Below are 16,549 nucleotides of genomic sequence, written 5' to 3' on the forward strand. Positions count from 1 at the left end.
TGGATAGGGTGTAGCTTGGAGAGTTGTACTTCGAGAGTGAGAAGTTTGAAGAAATGGTTGCTGGAATGTGAAGGGAAATACGGACTAGGGATCACTTATATAGGAAAGTGATGAGTGAATGAAGGGTGTGGATTGATGGGGTGGTTGTGTGATGGACAGATGGGGTTTTGCATGGGATGAGCACAAGGATCATCAACTTTATGATGGGGTTGGTTCAGTTTCCAAGCTTGCTCTCCTTCCAATGTTGCATGGCAACAATTTCCAATGCGATTCCCCTGGAGACACATGTACAGTCCTCTCCTTTTGTGGTAGCCGAACCCTTCAATTGTCCCATTAATCCTCCTACAAAATAAAAGAAAAAATAAAATTGTGGGAAGTGGCGATAAACTTTAAAAGACAAGAAAGAGTAACTACTTTTTAAAATTTTTGTTGTCAACTACTAAGTGCTATTCACAAATACAAACCAACTGACTAATTAAATTTCCATGTATGCAACCTTGGTGACACCAAACTTAGTTTCTGGCAATGTGGTGTAAGATGATTTGTTCAAGGTGCTAAGAGTGACATGCTATGAGCTGCATTCATGTCATCTTAGTGTGCCTTGAACACCAAACTTGTTCTTCACTATATGTTGCATAAAAGGATTTATTCAAGGATATGTCAAAGTTGAATTGCGATCCATGAACCTTGCTTTATTAACTACTTTAAAAGCATGTAAAACATGGGTTGCCTTCCATGAAGCGCTTCTTTAGCGTCACTAGCTTGACGTTCTTCCTTTGTCAGGGTGGTTGGTAATGCTTCAAATCTTCCCCCCTTGCAGTAAACCTGTCTCCATTGGCTTCATCAATGATCTCTACATGTTCTAAGGAGAGAACTTTTTTGATGGTGAAAACCTTAGGTAACTGAGATGGGATGGTGGGGAGATGAGGTGGGATATCTAGGAAGTATGCTGAGATCACTTTATCCCTTGGAGAGAAATCTTCTGTAGGGATCTTTTTGTTCCTCCATCTCCTTGGTATCTTCTTCTTTGTTTCTCTTGCTGTTATCCTGCTCTTTGTGGTCTTTTTTCCTAGGGGAATTTTGTTGCTGGTCCCATATGATTCTGGTGGTTTTGGCTCCACTTGAGTTTCCTTTAGCTGTGACATCTGCTGATTATTTTGTTCATCACCCAAAGGAATTCCTGAGTGTACAGCTTGTGCCTCAATGCTTGTTTCTCCCACCATTGCTCTATCATGCTCTGTCCTTAGTTCCTTGCCTTCTTGACTTGCTTCTTGTGAAGGTTTGAAGACATTGAAGGTGAGTTATTCATCATGTACCCTCAGTATCAGCTCTCCTCACTCCACATCTATGAGCGCTCTAGCTGTAGCTAAGAATGGTCTTCCCAATATGATTGGGTGAAGATAACTTTCTTCCATTTCCAGTATGACAAAGTCTGTGGGAAGGAAGTAGTTCCCAACCTTCACCAGCATGTTTTCAACCACTCCTATTGCTTGTTTTTGAGTTTTGTCTGCCAACCTGATGACTACGTCTGTGGGCATCAGCTCATTGATTTGCAGCCTCTTCATAAGGGATAAAGGCATTAAGTTGATGCTGGCTCCCAGATCACAGAGTCCTTTATCAAACATTGTTTCTCCTATGGCACAGGGGATGTGAAAAATCCCTGGGTCCTTCCTTTTTGTAGGCAGCTCTGGTTGAATGAGAGCACTGCACTCCTTATTCATCACTATGGTTTGTCCTCCCTTGAGTGAGCTTTTTCTGGTCAGCAGCTCCTTCATGTACCTAATGTATGAGGGCATTTGTTAGAGGGCCTTGATGAATGGTATGGTTATATGGAGAGATGCAAATATGTCAAGAAACCTTGAGTATATTCTATTCTCTACACCACCATTGAGTAATTGGGGAAAAGGTGCATAGAGTCTCAGCAGCTCCTTCTGTGTAATTGTGGTTTCTTGATAATTCTCTTCCTGCTTTCCTGCTGATGTATCTTCAGGTTGTTCTGATGGTTTGTTTGGCTCTTCCTCAGTCTCCTTATCACTTATAGTAACCATCTTACAATCTTCCCATCTGACTTTCTTTGCTTCACCTCTCGGATTTTTCTCTGTGTCACTTGGGAAGCTATCGGTAAGTTTGGGAATCTTCTCAGATAGGTATCCCACTTGAATTTCCAGCCTCTTGATGGTTTTTCCCTGATTCTTGATATTGGCTCGCACCTCCTTTTTGAACACCTTGTTATCTTGAATCTCCTTGCATATGCCTTCAAGTAGAGTCTCAATCCTTGATAGTCTTTCTTCTGATAATGGAGAGTTGAGATTGGAAGGATGAGAAGGGCCATTTTGACTTTGGTATGGATGTTGAGAAGTGTTATTGGGTGGGTGTTGGTATGACCTCTGTGTGGAGTGTTGGTGAATTGCATTGTTGTTGGGGTTGTGGCGTCTCTGATCTTGGCCTTGGTCTTGTTGATTTCCCCACCCAAAGTTTGGGTGGTTTCTCCAACCAGAATTATATGTTTTGGAGTATGGGTCATGGTTTTGCCTAGGTGAACTCCCAATGTAGTTGGCTTGTTCCTGATCACCCTCTGCTTCTTCATTCACTCCTTCTTGGGTTGCTGCTGAAGTGGTGATTGCTGCTACTTGATTCCTCTCCATCTTCTTGGTGAGGTCAGCTAATTGCTTGGTAATCATCTTGTTTTGAGCTAGCAGTGTATCCACATTATTCAGCTCCATCACTCCTCTAGTATTGCCTCTTTCAGAAGCATAGAAGTAGTCATTCTCTGCTACAATCTCAATGACATCTATGGCTTCTTCAATGGTCTTTTTCTTGTTTAGAGATCCCCCGGATGAGTGGTCTACTGCCTTCTTTAATTCATACGAAAGGCCTTCATAGAAGATGTGCAACTGCACCCATTCATTGAACATATCTGGCGGGCATCTTCTTGTCAAGTCTTTAAACCTCTCCCATGCTTCACATAGAGTCTCACCATCTTGCTGCCTGAATGTTTGTACCTCAGCTCTCAACCTGTTGATCCGTTGAGGAGGATAGAATCTTGCCAAGAACTTGTTCACCACATCTTCCCAGGTTGCTAAACTCTCCTTTGGAAAGGATTCCAGCCATTTAGATGCTTTGTCCTTGAGTGAGAAGGGAAACAGAAGTAGTCTATAGGTGTCAGGATGAACACCATTAGACTTTACAGTGTCACATATCCTCAGGAAGGTGGTTAGATGTTGATTAGGGTCTTCTTGGACACTTCCTCCGAATGAACAATTGTTCTGAACAAGGGTGATGAGCTGTGGCTTTAGTTCAAAGTTGTTGGCATGTATGGTTGGCCTTTGTATGCTACTTCCACAGTTTTCTGGGTTTGGGTTGATGTAGGAACCCAGAACTCTTCTCTCTTGTCCAGCCTGATGCGCTGGACCTTCTCTGCCATGGTTGTGAGCCTCTTCTTCATGATGGTTCTCCATATTCTCCTCCATGTCTGGTTCAAAGTACTCTTCCTCTTCCTCAGCACCAACTACTCTCTTTCCTCTTGCTTCACTCCTTAATCTAAGGAAGATCCTCTCAGGTTCAGAATCAAAGAAAGTTGAAGCCCCGCTTCTTCTACCTGTCATACAACCAACAAAGCAAAAGCAAGAGAGATAGATACAGACAGTAATTTCTACAGTAATGCTGTTAGTGTGAGTGATGCAATATATCAAACAGTTAGTGGGTTAGTGACTGAATTGCAAACAACTAAGAAAATGGGTAGGGGAAAGGGAAGAAAATAGCTAAACAGAAAGTAAATTACTCAAATGAACTTAAATAAAACAAAATAAAAAAAACAAATGCTCAATCTAGTTATCTACCAATTTAATCATTGTTGATACAAAATCAATCCCCGGCAACGGTGCCATAAACTTGATGCACGGAAACTTGTCTCTCAACAAATTTCCTTCGGCAAGTATACCGAATTGTCGTCAAGTAAAAACTCACAGTAGAGTGAGGTCGAATCCCACAGGGATTGATTGGTCAAGCAACTTTAATTGGAAGAATGTTCTAGTTGAGCTAAGCAGAAAGTGAGTTGAGAATTGTAGGAAATTAAATGGCGGGAAAGTAAATAGCAGAAAATAAATGACGGGAAGTAAATTGCAGAATCTTAAATGGGGAAGGGGAGTTTAGCATGAAAGTAAATGGCAATAAGTAAAGAGAATGGGTAAGATCAGAAATGGGGAATTCATTGGGCTTAGGAGATGTTGCATTCTTCCTCAATCAATGCATTCATTGATCTCCTTGGCAATCTTAAGTGATTGAATTCCAATTCCTTGGTAATTCAATCTCTCAAATCAGATCAATAGCCAATTCCTTGGTCTAATTGCTCATGAGAAAAGATGAAGTGTGGTCACTGATTATACCACATGTATTTCCAAATCAAAGTATTGGAAGAATTATATGTCACCATATCCGCCCAAACCCTAACTTGGTCCAACATGAGAAAGCATTTCTAGCATGATCTCTTCATTCCTTTTCCAAGGTTCAGAAGAGATCCAAGCATGAATAGCTTCTTTTCCAAGATAACTACTCAATTGGATGAAGATTGATAGCTTTCTAGTAAAATCAAGAGAAAAGAAAGAAGAAGAATAATGAAAACTGTTATTGATCCATCAAATTACAACAGAGCTCCCTAACCCAATGAAAGGGGTTTAGTTGTTCATAGCTCTGGGAATGGAAAGCAAAGATGGAGAGTACATTTTGAAAGTTAAACTAGAAGTACAGAGAAAGTAAAATACAGAGAGTAATTCTAATAAGGCCCAAAAGCCCCCTTCTCTAGTTCAAAGCTACTCCTATATATACTACTCTTCTGATCTTCTAGTTGATTCTTCAAGTCTTGGATGTGGGCCTTTGGATCTTGAGTTGAAGCAGTTATCTTCTTCAGTGGGCTCAGCTTTACTTGCAGAGAAAGTGTGAAGTAGGCAGGGACTTTAGCTTAGGGCGTTAGTGGTGTTAACGTTAAGTGAAAATGTGGGGTTGAGAACGTTAGTGACAATCACCTTTTTCACTAACGTTTCTAACCCAAAGTGGTCCACGTTAACTTCAACATTAGTGGCACTAACGTGACTACTAACGTTGACCCTTGGCCCTTCGCAAACGTTACTGGGGTTTACCTTTTTCAATAACGTTGAGAGTACCCCTTTCTCCCTACGTTAGAGTTCACGTTAGAATAGTTAACGTGGCCTTTAACGTAGGCTTGCCAAATCTTCGAGAGCGTTAGTGACACTTACCTTTGTCACTAATGCTTCAGAACGCCCCTACTTCCCATGTTAGAGTTCACGTTAACTAAGTTAACGTGACTTCTAATGTGGTATTGATAGCCATCTCCAACGTTAGTGACAAAGGTGAGTGTCACTAACGTTGGCTCATCATCCCTCTTCTCCATGTTAGCTTCCACATTAATGTTATTAACGTGGCAACTAACGTGGCTCATAGTGGCTCAATCCAACGTTAGTGACAAAGGTGAGTGTCACTAACGTTGGTGATTCTTGCTCCCTCCACGTTAGAGTCCACGTTAACTAGGTTAACGTGGCTTTTAACGTAGCCAATATGAGCTTAGTCCAACGTTAGTGACAAAGGTGAGTGTCACTAACGTTGGCATCATCTTCTTCTTCCACGTTAGAGCTCACGTTAACTAAGTTAACGTGGCTCTTAACGTGGCCAATTGCCCCTTTTGGAACGTTAGTGGCACTTACTTTTACCCCTAACGTTGGAGTTCTACTTCTCTTCCACGTTAGCTTCCACATTAACATAGTTAACGTGGCAACTAACGTGGGCTATGATGTCTCACGAAGGCGTTATTGGCAATCACTTTTCTCATTAACGTTGTAAGCTAGTCTTCATTCCACGTTAGTGGTCACGTTAGCTAGACTAACGTGGCTGCTAACGTGGTTCTTCCTTGCTTTCTTTATCCTGAAATCAAGCAATAAAGTGCATCAAAGCTCTGATACAAGTTATGAGACTTGCATCATTCAATTTGTCCTTTAATTCATGCATAATTCTCATGAAATCATGTAAAATTCACAATGTTTGCTTGAATCAAGATGTAAGTGATTATTTACCCAAAACTTGCTTATTTCCTAAGAAAATGCATGAAACTACCTTAAAACCATAAAGAAAAGGTCAGTGAAACTGGCCAAAATGCCCTAGCATCAGCTACTTCCCGTCCTCTCAGTGAAAATGTTCCAAATGCGCTGTCACCGCACGGCTAATCATTTGTCGGTTCTCGATCATGTTGGAATAGGATCCATTGATCCTTTTGCGTCTGTCACACGCCCAACAATCGCGAGTTTGAAGCTCGTCACAGTCATCCCTTCCCAGATCCTACTCGGAATACCACAGACAAGGTTTAGACTTTTCGGATCTCAAGAATGACCGCCAATAATTCTAGCCTATACCACGAAGGTTCCAATCTTAGATTAGAAACCCAGGAGATACGCATTCAAGCCATTGCTTATAGAACAGAGGTGGTTGTCAAGCACATGTTCATAGGTGAGAATGATTATGAGTGTCACGGATCATCACATTCATCAAGTTGAAGAACGAATGAATATCATAGAGAAGAAGTAGGCGTGAATTGAATAGAAGAATAATAGTAATTGTATTAATTCATGAAGAACAGCAGAGCTCCACACCTTAATCTATGGTGTGTAGAAACTCCACCGTTGAAAATACATAAGAACAAGGTCTAGGCATGGCTGAATGGCCAGCCTCCCAAAGAGGGTTCAATCATCAAAACATGATTCAAAGATATGAAAATACAATAGTAAAAGGTCCTATTTATAGAGAACTAGTAGCCTATGGTTTACAGAAATAAGTAATTAATACAGAAATATTCTTCCGGGCCCACTTGGTGTGTGCTTGGGCTGAGCATTGAAGCTTCCATGTGTAGAGACTTTTCTTGGAGTTAAACACCAGCTTTTGTGCCAGTTTGGGTGTTTAACTCCAGCTTTTGTGCCAATTTTGGCGTTTTGACGCCAGAATTCTTAAGCTGACTTGGAACGCCTGTTTGGGCCATCAAATCTCGGGAAAAGTATGGACTATTATATATTGCTGGAAATCCCAGAATGTCTACTTTCCAACACAATTAAGAGCGCGCCGATTGGGCTTCTGTAGCTCCAGAAAATTCACTTCGAGTGCAGGGAGGTCAGAATCCAACAGCATCTGCAGTCCTTTTTCAGCCTCTAAATCAGATTTTTGCTCAGGTCCCTCAATTTCAGCATGAAAATACCTAAAATCATTGAAAAATACACAAACTCATAGTAAAGTCCAGAAATGTGATTTTTATTTAAAAACTAATAAAAACATAATAAAAACTAACTAAAATATATTAAAAATATACTAAAAACAATGCCAAAAAGCGTATAAATTATCCGCTCATCACAACACGAAACTTAAATTGTTGCTTGTCCCCAAGCAACTAAAAGTCAAATAAGATAAAAAGAAGATAATATACAATGAATTCCAAAAACATCTATGAAGATCAGTCTTAATTAGATGAGCGGGGCTTTTAGCTTTTTGCTTCTGAACAGTTTTGGCATCTCACTTTATCCTTTGAAGTTCAGAATGATTGGCATCTATAGGAACTCAGAATTCAAATAGTGTTATTAATTCTCCTAGTTAAGTATGTTGATTCTTGAACACAGCTACTTTATGAGTCTTGGCTGTGACCCAAAGCATTTTGTTTTCCAGTATTACCACTGGATACATAAATGCCACAGACATATAACTGGGTGAACCTTTTCAGATTGTGACTCAGCTTTGCTAGAGTCCCCAATTAGAGGTGTCCAGAGCTCTTAAGCACACTCTTTTTGCTTTTGGACCACGACTTTAACCGCTTAGTCTCAAGTTTTCACTTGACACCTTCACGCGACAAGCACATGGTTAGGGACAATTTGGTTTAGCCGCTTAGACCAAGATTTTATTCCTGTGGGCCCTCCTATCCACTGATGCTCAAAGCCTTGGATCCTTTTTATTTTACCCTTGCCTTTTGGTTTTAAGGGCTATTGGCTTTTTCTGCTTGCTTTTTCTTTCTTTTTTTTTTTCATTTTTTTCGCACATATATTTTTTTTGCAAGCTTTTCACTGCTTTTTCTTGCTTCAAGAATCAATTTTATGATTTTTCAGATCATCAAATAACATTTCTCCTTTTTCCATCATTCTTTCAAGAGCCAACAGTTTTAGCATTCATAAACAAAAAATTTAAAAAAATATGCACTGTTCAAGCATTCATTGAGAAAGACAAAAGTATTGCCACCACATCAAAATAACTAAACTGTTTTAAAATACGAAATTCATGCACTTCTTTTTCTTTTTCAATTAAAAATATTTGCCATTTAAGAAAGGTGATGGACTCATTTTCAGAGCTTTAAGTCATAGACACTTAGACACTAGTGATCATGTAATAAAGACACAAACATAAATAAACATGAAGCATAAAAATTCGAAAAACAGGAAATAAAGAACAAGGAAATTAAAGAACGGGTCCACCTTAGTGATGGCGACTTGTTCTTCCTCTTGAAGATCTTATGGAGTGCTTGAGCTCCTCAATGTCTCTTCCTTGCCTTTGTTGCTCCTCTCTCATAAGTCATAACTCTTTGGTCTTCTCTAATTTCATGGAGGAGGATGGAATGCTCTTGGTGCTCCACCCTTAGTTGTCCCATATTGGAACTCAATTCTCCTAGGGAGGTGTTGATTTGTTCCCAATAGTTTTGTGGAGGAAAATGCATCCCTTGAGGCATCTCAGGGATTTCATGATGAGGATTTTCCTCATGCTCTTGTCCATGAGTGGGATCTCTTGTTTGCTCCATCCTTTTCTTAGTGATGGGCTTGTCCTCATCAATGAGGATGTCTTCCTCTATGTCAATTCCAGCCGAATTGAAAAGGTGACAGATGAGATGAGGGAAGGCTAACCTTGCCAAAGTAGAGGACTTGTCCGCCACCTTGTAAAGTTCTTGGGATATAACCTCATGAACTTCTACTTCCTCTCTAATCATGATGCTATGGATCATGATAGCCCAGTCTATAGTAACTTCAGACCGGTTGCTAGTGGGAATGATTGAGCGTTGGATGAACTCCAACCATCCCCTAGCCACGGGTTTGAGGTCATGCCTTCTTAGTTGAACCGGCTTTCCTCTTGAATCTCTTTTCCATTGAGCGCCCTCTTCACAAATGTCTATGAGGATTTGGTCCAACCTTTGATCAAAGTTGACCCTTCTAGTGTAGGGGTGTGCATCTCCGGACTAAAATCTAAGCATTTCTCTCGGACCATTGTAAGCCAATTCTTGGGGTCCGGGTTCACACTTTGATCATGGTTCTTGGTGATCCATGCATTGGCATAGAACTCTTGAACCATTAAGATCCCGACTTGTTGAATGGGGTTGGTGAGAACTTCCCAACCTTTTCTTTGAATCTCATGTCGGATCTCCGGATATTCACCCTTTTTGAGTTTGAAAGGGACCTCGGGGATCACCTTCTTCTTGGCCACGACTTCATAGACGTGGTCTTGATGCACCCTTGAGATGAATCTCTCCATCTCCCATGACTCGGAGGTGGAAGCTTTTGCCTTTCCTTTCCTCTTTCTAGAGGTTTCTCCGGCCTTAGGTGCCATAAATGGTTATGGAAAAACAAAAAGCAACGCTTTTACCACACCAAACTTAGAAGGTTTTCTTGTCCTCGAGCAAAAGAAGAAAGAAAAGGAGTAGAAGAAGAAGAAATGGAGGAGATGGAGGTGGGTTGGTGTTTCGGCCAAGGGGGAGAAGTAGTGTTGATGTTGTGTGAAAATGAGGGAGTGAAGATGGGTTTATAGAGAAGAGGGTAGGATTTGATAGGTGAAGGGTTTTGGGGAAGAGGTATTGACATGATTGGTGAATGGATGAAGAAGAGAGAGAGAGGTGGGGTAGGTGGGGATCCTGTGGGGTCCACAGATCCTGAGGTGTCAAGGATTTTTCATCCCTGCACCAAGTGGCGTGCAAAATGCCCTTTTCTGCCAATCCTGGCATTAAACGCTAGGTTGCTGCCCATTTCTGGCATTTAACGCCAGCTTCTTGCCCTTTTCTGGCGTTAAACGCCAGCTCTGTGCCCCCTTTCTGGCGTTAAACACCCAGAATGATGCCAGACTGGGCGTTTAACGCCCATTCTGCTGCCCTTACTGGCGCTTAAATGCCAGTAGCTTTCTCCTCCAGGGTGTACTATTTTTCATTCTATTTTTTAGTTTGTTTTCACTTTTTCAATTGTTTTTGTGACTTCATATGATCATCAACCTACAGAAAACATAAAATAACAATAGAAATTTAACATAGATAAGTAAAATTGGGTTGCCTCCCAACAAGTGCTTCTTTAATGTCAGTAGCTTGACAGTGGGCTCTCATGGAGCCTCACAGATACTCAGAGCATGATGATGGCCTCTCAACACCAAACTTAGAGTTTGGTTGTGGCCTCCCAACACCAAACTTAGAGTTTGAATATGGGGGCTTTGTTTGACTTTGTATTGAGAGAAGCTTTTCATGCTTCCTCTCCATGGTTACAGAGAGAGATCCTTGAGCCTTAAACACAAGGGAGTCCTCATTCACTTGAAGGACCAATTCTCCTCTGTCAACATCAATCACAGCTTTTGCTGTAGCTAGGAAGGGTCTGCCAAGGATGATGGATTCATCCATACACTTCCCAGTCTCTAAGATTATGAAATCAGCAGGGATGTAATGGTCTTCAACCTTTACCAAGACATCCTCTACAAGTCCATAAGCTTGTTTTCTTGAATTGTCTGCCATCTCTAATGAGATTCTTGCAGCTTGCACCTCAAAAATTCCTAGTTCCTCTATTACAGAGAGAGGCATGAGGTTTTTGCTTGACCCTAGGTCACACAGAGCCTTTTCAAAGGTCATGGTGCTTATGGTGCAAGGTATTGAGAACTTTCCAAGATTTTGTCTCTTTTGGGATAATCTCTGCCTAGTCAAGTCATCCAGTTCTTTGGCGAGGAAGGGAGAGTTCATCCTCCCAAGTCTCATTACCAAATAACTTGGCATTTAGTTTCATGATTGCTCCAAGGTATTTAGCAACTTGCTCTTCAGTAACATCTTCATCCTCTTCAGAGGAAGAATACTCATTAGAGCTCATGAATGGCAGAAGTAAATTCAATGGAATCTCTATGGTCTCAGTGTAAGCCTCAGATTCCCATGGTTTCTCATGAGGGAACTCCTTGGAGGCCAGTGGACGTCCAGTGAGATCTTCCTTAGTGGAGATCACTGCCTCTTTCTCCTCTCCAGATTCGGCCGTGTGGGTCATGGTGATGGCCTCGCACTCTCCTTTTGGATTCTCTTCTGTATTGCTTAGAAGAGTACTAGGAGGGAGTTCAGTAACTTTCTTACTCAGACCCACTTGTGCCTCCAAATTTCTAATGGAGGACCTCGTTTCAGTCATGAAACTTTGAGTGGTTTTAATTAGATCAGAGACTACAGATGCTAATTTAGAGTGGCTCTGCTTAGAATTCTCTATCTGTTGCTGAGAAGATGATGGAAAAGGTTTGCTATTGCTAAACCTATTTCTTCCACCAAGGCCTCTATTGGTCCTTCCATGAGAGATTTGAATGATTTCTCCATGAAGAATTATAGGTGTTTCCATAGGGTTCTCCCATGTAATTCACCTCTTCCATTGCTGGGTTCTCAGGATCATAAGCTTCTTCTTCAGATGAAGCTTCCTTAGTACTGCCTGGTGCAGCTTGCATTCCAGACAGACTTTGAGAAATCATATTGACCTGCTGAGTCAATATTTTATTCTGAGCCAGTATGGCATTCAGAGTATCAATCTCAAGAACTCCTTTCTTCTGATTTGTCCCATTATTCACAGGGTTCCTTTCAGAAGTGTACATGAATTGGTTATTTGCAACCATCTCAATGAGTTCCTGAGCTTCTGTAGGCGTCTTCTTTAGATGAAGAGATCCTCCAGCAGAGCTGTCCAATGACATCTTGGACAGTTCAGACAGACCATCATAGAAGATACATATGATGCTCCATTCTGAAAGCATGTCAGAAGGGCACCTTCTGATTAATTGCTTGTATCTTTCCCAAGCTTCATAGAGGGATTCACCTTCCTTCTATCTGAAGGTTTGGACTTCCACTCTAAGCTTACTCAATTTTTGAGGTGGAAAGAACTTTGCCAAGAAGGCATTAACTAGCTTTTCCCAAGAGTTCAGGCTTTCTTTAGGTTGTGAATCCAACCATGTTCTAGCTCTGTCTCTTATAGCAAAAGGAAAGAGCATAAGCTTGTAGACCTCGGGATCAACCCCATTGGTCTTGACAGTGTCACAGATTTGCAGGAATTCAGCTAATAACTGATGAGGATCTTCCATTGGAAGTCCATGAAACTTGCAATTCTGTTGCATCAGAGAAACTAATTGAGGCTTAAGCTCAAAGTTGTTTGCTCCAATGGCAGGGATTGAGATGCTTCTCCCACAGAAGTCGGGAGTAGGTGCAGTAAAGTCACCAAGCACCTTCCTTGCATTGTTGGCATTGTTGTTGTTTTCGGCTGCCATGTCTTCTTCTTGTTTGAAAAGCTCTGTTAGGTCCTCTATAGAGAGTTGTACTTTAGCTTCTCTTAGCTTTCTCTTCAAGGTCCTTTCAGGTTCAGGATCAGCCTCAACAAGAATGCTTTTGTCCTTGCTCCTGCTCATAAGAAAGAGAAGTGAACAAGAAAGTATGGAATCCTCTATGTTACAGTATAGAGATTCCTTGAAGTGTCAGAGGAATAGAAGAATAGAAGGAGAAGGTAGAAAGAGAAGAATTCGAACTTATCAAGAGGGATATAGTTCGAATTGTTGATAGTGGAGGAGTGTTAGTCCTTTAAATAGAAGGATGTGAGAAGAGGGGAAGAATTTTTGAAATTAAAGTAAAATAATTTGAAATAATTAAAAGAAATTTTGAAAATTTGATTGATGATTTTCGAGAATTAAAGTTGGGAAAGAAATTAAGTGATTTTTAAAAAAGATTTTTAAAATTAGAAATAAAAAAGATATGATTGAAAATTATTTTGAAAAAGATGTGATTAAGAAGATATGATTGAAAAGATATGGTTTTAAAAAGATATGATTGAAAGGATATAATTGAAAAACAATTTAAAAAGATTTGATTTTAAAATTAATGACTTGGCTAACAAGAAATTTAAAAGATATGATTCAGATATTAAACCTTTCTTAACAAGAAAGCAACATACTTGAAATTTTTGAATCAAATCATTAATTGTTAGCAAGTATTTTCGAAAATAGTAAAAAAAATGGAAAGAAATTTATTTTGAAAAGATATGATTGAAAAGATATGATTTCAAAAAAAAAGATTTGATTTTGAAAACTTATGAAAACTTGAAAAAAATTTGAATTAAAAACAAAATCTTCCCTATTATGTCATCCTGGCGTTAAACGCCCAAAATGCTACTCTTTTGGGCATTTAACGCCCAGCCAGGTACCCTGGCTGGCGTTTAAATGCCAGTTTTCCTTCTTCACTGGGCGTTTTGAACGCCCAGCTTTTTCTGTGTAATTCCTCTGCTGCATGTTCTGAATCTTCAATTCTCTGTATTATTGACTTGAAAAGACATAATTTTGAAATTTTTTTTTGAATTTTTAATGATGAGAAATAATAAAAATGCAACTAAGATCAAATAAACAATGCATGCAAGACACCAAACTTAGAAGTTTGCATACTAAGGACTATAACAATTTGAAAATGCATATAAGAAACAACAAAAGACACAAAATAAGAGAAATTAAAGATCAAATCATCAAGAACAACTTGAAGATCAATGAAGAACATAATGCATATATTCGAAAAATGCAAGAAGAATAAAGACATACAATTGACACCAAACTTAAAATTGATACTAGACTCAAACAAGAAACATAAAATATTTTTTATTTTTATGGTTTTATAAAAAAAATTTTTGTCATTTTTTGAAAATTGAGTGGAAAAGAAAATAAAGGGATTCAAAATTTTTAATAAGAATTACAGGAATCATTGCAATGCTAGTCTAAGACTCCGGTCCAGGAATTAGACATGGCTTACTAGCCAGCCAAGCTTTCAAAGAAAGCTCCGGTCCAAAACACTAGACATGGCCGATGGCCAGCCAAGCTTTAGCAGATCATTGCTCACAACAGCGAAATTGATAGAAATCAACAAGTTCTTGTGATGATAAGTTGAAACCTCGGTCCAAAAGATTAGACATGGCTTCACAGCCAGCCAGACTTCAACAAATCATCATGAAACTCTAGAATTCATTCTTAAAAACTCTGAAGAACAAAATAGAAAATTTTTTTGTACTTTTGAAAAAAAATTTTTGAAAATAAAAAGTAAAAAGCTTAAACATAAAATAAAATTACCTAATCTAAGCAACAAGATGAACCGTCAGTTGTCCAAACTCGAATAATCCCCGGCAACGGCGCCAAAAACTTGGTGCACGAAATTGTGATCATCAACAATGGCGCCAAAGACTTGGAGCTCTCAAACGTGAATCACACTTTGTCACAATTCCGCACAACTAACCAGCAAGTGCACTGCGTCATCCAAGTAATACCTTACGTGAGTAAGGGTCGATCCCACGGAGACTGTCGGCTTGAAGCAAGCTAAGGTCATCTTGTAAATCTCAGTCAGGCGGATTCAAATGGTTATGGAGAAGTGATCATTAAAAGATGAATAAAACATAGAATAAAGATAGAAATACTTATGTAATTCATTGGTAGGAATTTTAGATAAGAGTATAAAGATGCTTTGTTCCTTCTGAACCTCTGCTTTCCTATTGCCTTCTTCCAACCATTCATACTCCCTTCCATGGCAAGCTTTATGTTGGGTATCACCGTTGTCAATGGCTACTGATAAACCACTATTTTATGATTTATCTTGTGCTTAATTGAGTGGTTTTTATCTACTCTTTACCCACTTATTCATACTATTTGCATGGTTTTACATTTGCCTTCCTAATTATGTGCTTTAATTGAAAACATGTTTTTTTGGCCTTATATTTGCTAATATTAAATCCTCTCTTATCACCATTAGATGCCTTGATATGTGTGTTAAGTGATTTCAGAGATTATAGGGCAGGAATGGTTCAGAGGATGGAAAGGAAACATGCAAAAGTGGAAGGAATATAAGAAGTTGGAGAAATTGCTAAGCTGTTCAGCCTGACCTCTTCGCACTCAAACGGCTATAACTTTAGCTACAGAGGTCCAAATGACGCGGTTCTAGTTGCGTTGGAAAGCTAACGTCCGGAGCTTCGATTTGATATATAATATGATATAGTTTCCTTGATGCTAGGTGACACGACCGCGTGATCCATGCGGCCGCATCGCAGTGACGAAAAACCAGCGTGACAAAATTCGAAACCAGCGAATTCTGGGCTGTTTCTGACCCAGTTTGCGGACCGGAAAGCGCAGATTAGAGGCTATAAAGTGGGGGAATGCATCCATTCAGAAACAAGCTTTCATATTCACAATTTTAGGAGTAGATGTAGTTTTTAGAGAGAGAGGTTCTCTCCTCTCTCTTAGGATTTAGAATTAGGATTCTTTTCACTTCATGATTATTTCATCTTTTGCAATCACAGGTTCAATGTTCCTTTTATTTATTTTTCTAATTTAATTTATGAACTCTTCTATGTTACATTTGATATCTTTATTAGTGCTAATTTGAGGTATTTTCAGATCTATGATTGCTTTCCTTTATTTAAATAATTTAGATTTTTCCCTTTTGGCTTTGGTTGATTTATTGGTAACGCTTGAGCTATCAAATAAAGCAGTGGTTGAAATTGGGAGTTGCTCCAATAACTCTAGTCTTTCCATAGGAATTGACTAGGACCTGAGGATTAAGCTAATTAATCCACTTGATTTACCTTCATAGTTAGAGGTTAACAAAGTGGGATTAAAACCCAATTCTCATCGCAATTGATAAGGATAGGACTTCCAGTTCTCCATACCTTGCCAAGAGATTTTATTGTTATTATTTTATTTTACTTGTCATTCAATATATTCCCACCTTACCTCCTAATAAACCCCAATTTACAACTCATAACCAAAAATAAGAACATACCTCCCTGCAATTCCTTGAGAAGACGACCCGAGGTTTAAATACTCGGTTATCAATTTCAAAGGGGTTTGTTACTTGTGACACCCAAACGTTTGTACGAAGGAATTTCTGTCGGTTTAGAGGCTATATCTACAACGCGATTGTTTTATGAAATTCTTTACTGGCAAAAATCCCGACGTCAAAATGGCGCCGTTGCCGGGGAATTGCAAACGTGTGCCTTATTATTGGTTATTGTAAATATTTTTCTTTTTTTATTTGTTTTTATTTCTGTTTTTATTTTTTCTGTTTTTTCGTAAATTAAAAGGTTATTGGTTTTTATTTTAAAATTTTTTATCTTATCTTATCTTATTTCAAAAAAATCAAATTTAAAAATTTCAAATTTAAAAATTTTCAAAGAATTTTAATTTTCAAATTAAAAATTTAAATAACCTTTTAATTTCAATTTGTTTTTATTTTTAATTTCTATTTACT

General features: G+C 39.1%; 2 non-coding genes across 2 annotated transcripts; both read left to right on the plus strand.

Moving 5' to 3' along the window:
* Positions 1-2,910: 2,910 nt before the first annotated feature.
* Positions 2,911-3,017, plus strand: LOC112752160 (small nucleolar RNA R71). The gene has a single exon (XR_003176608.1). It is a non-coding gene; the product is annotated as a small nucleolar RNA R71 (small nucleolar RNA).
* Positions 3,018-12,036: 9,019 nt separating this feature from the next.
* LOC112753408 (small nucleolar RNA R71) lies at positions 12,037-12,144 on the plus strand. The gene has a single exon (XR_003177796.1). It is a non-coding gene; the product is annotated as a small nucleolar RNA R71 (small nucleolar RNA).
* The last annotated feature ends 4,405 nt before the right edge of the window (positions 12,145-16,549 follow it).

The sequence above is a fragment of the Arachis hypogaea genome, chromosome 15 (genome assembly GCF_003086295.3).
Source record: "Arachis hypogaea cultivar Tifrunner chromosome 15, arahy.Tifrunner.gnm2.J5K5, whole genome shotgun sequence".
Classification (NCBI taxonomy): Eukaryota; Viridiplantae; Streptophyta; class Magnoliopsida; order Fabales; family Fabaceae; genus Arachis; species Arachis hypogaea.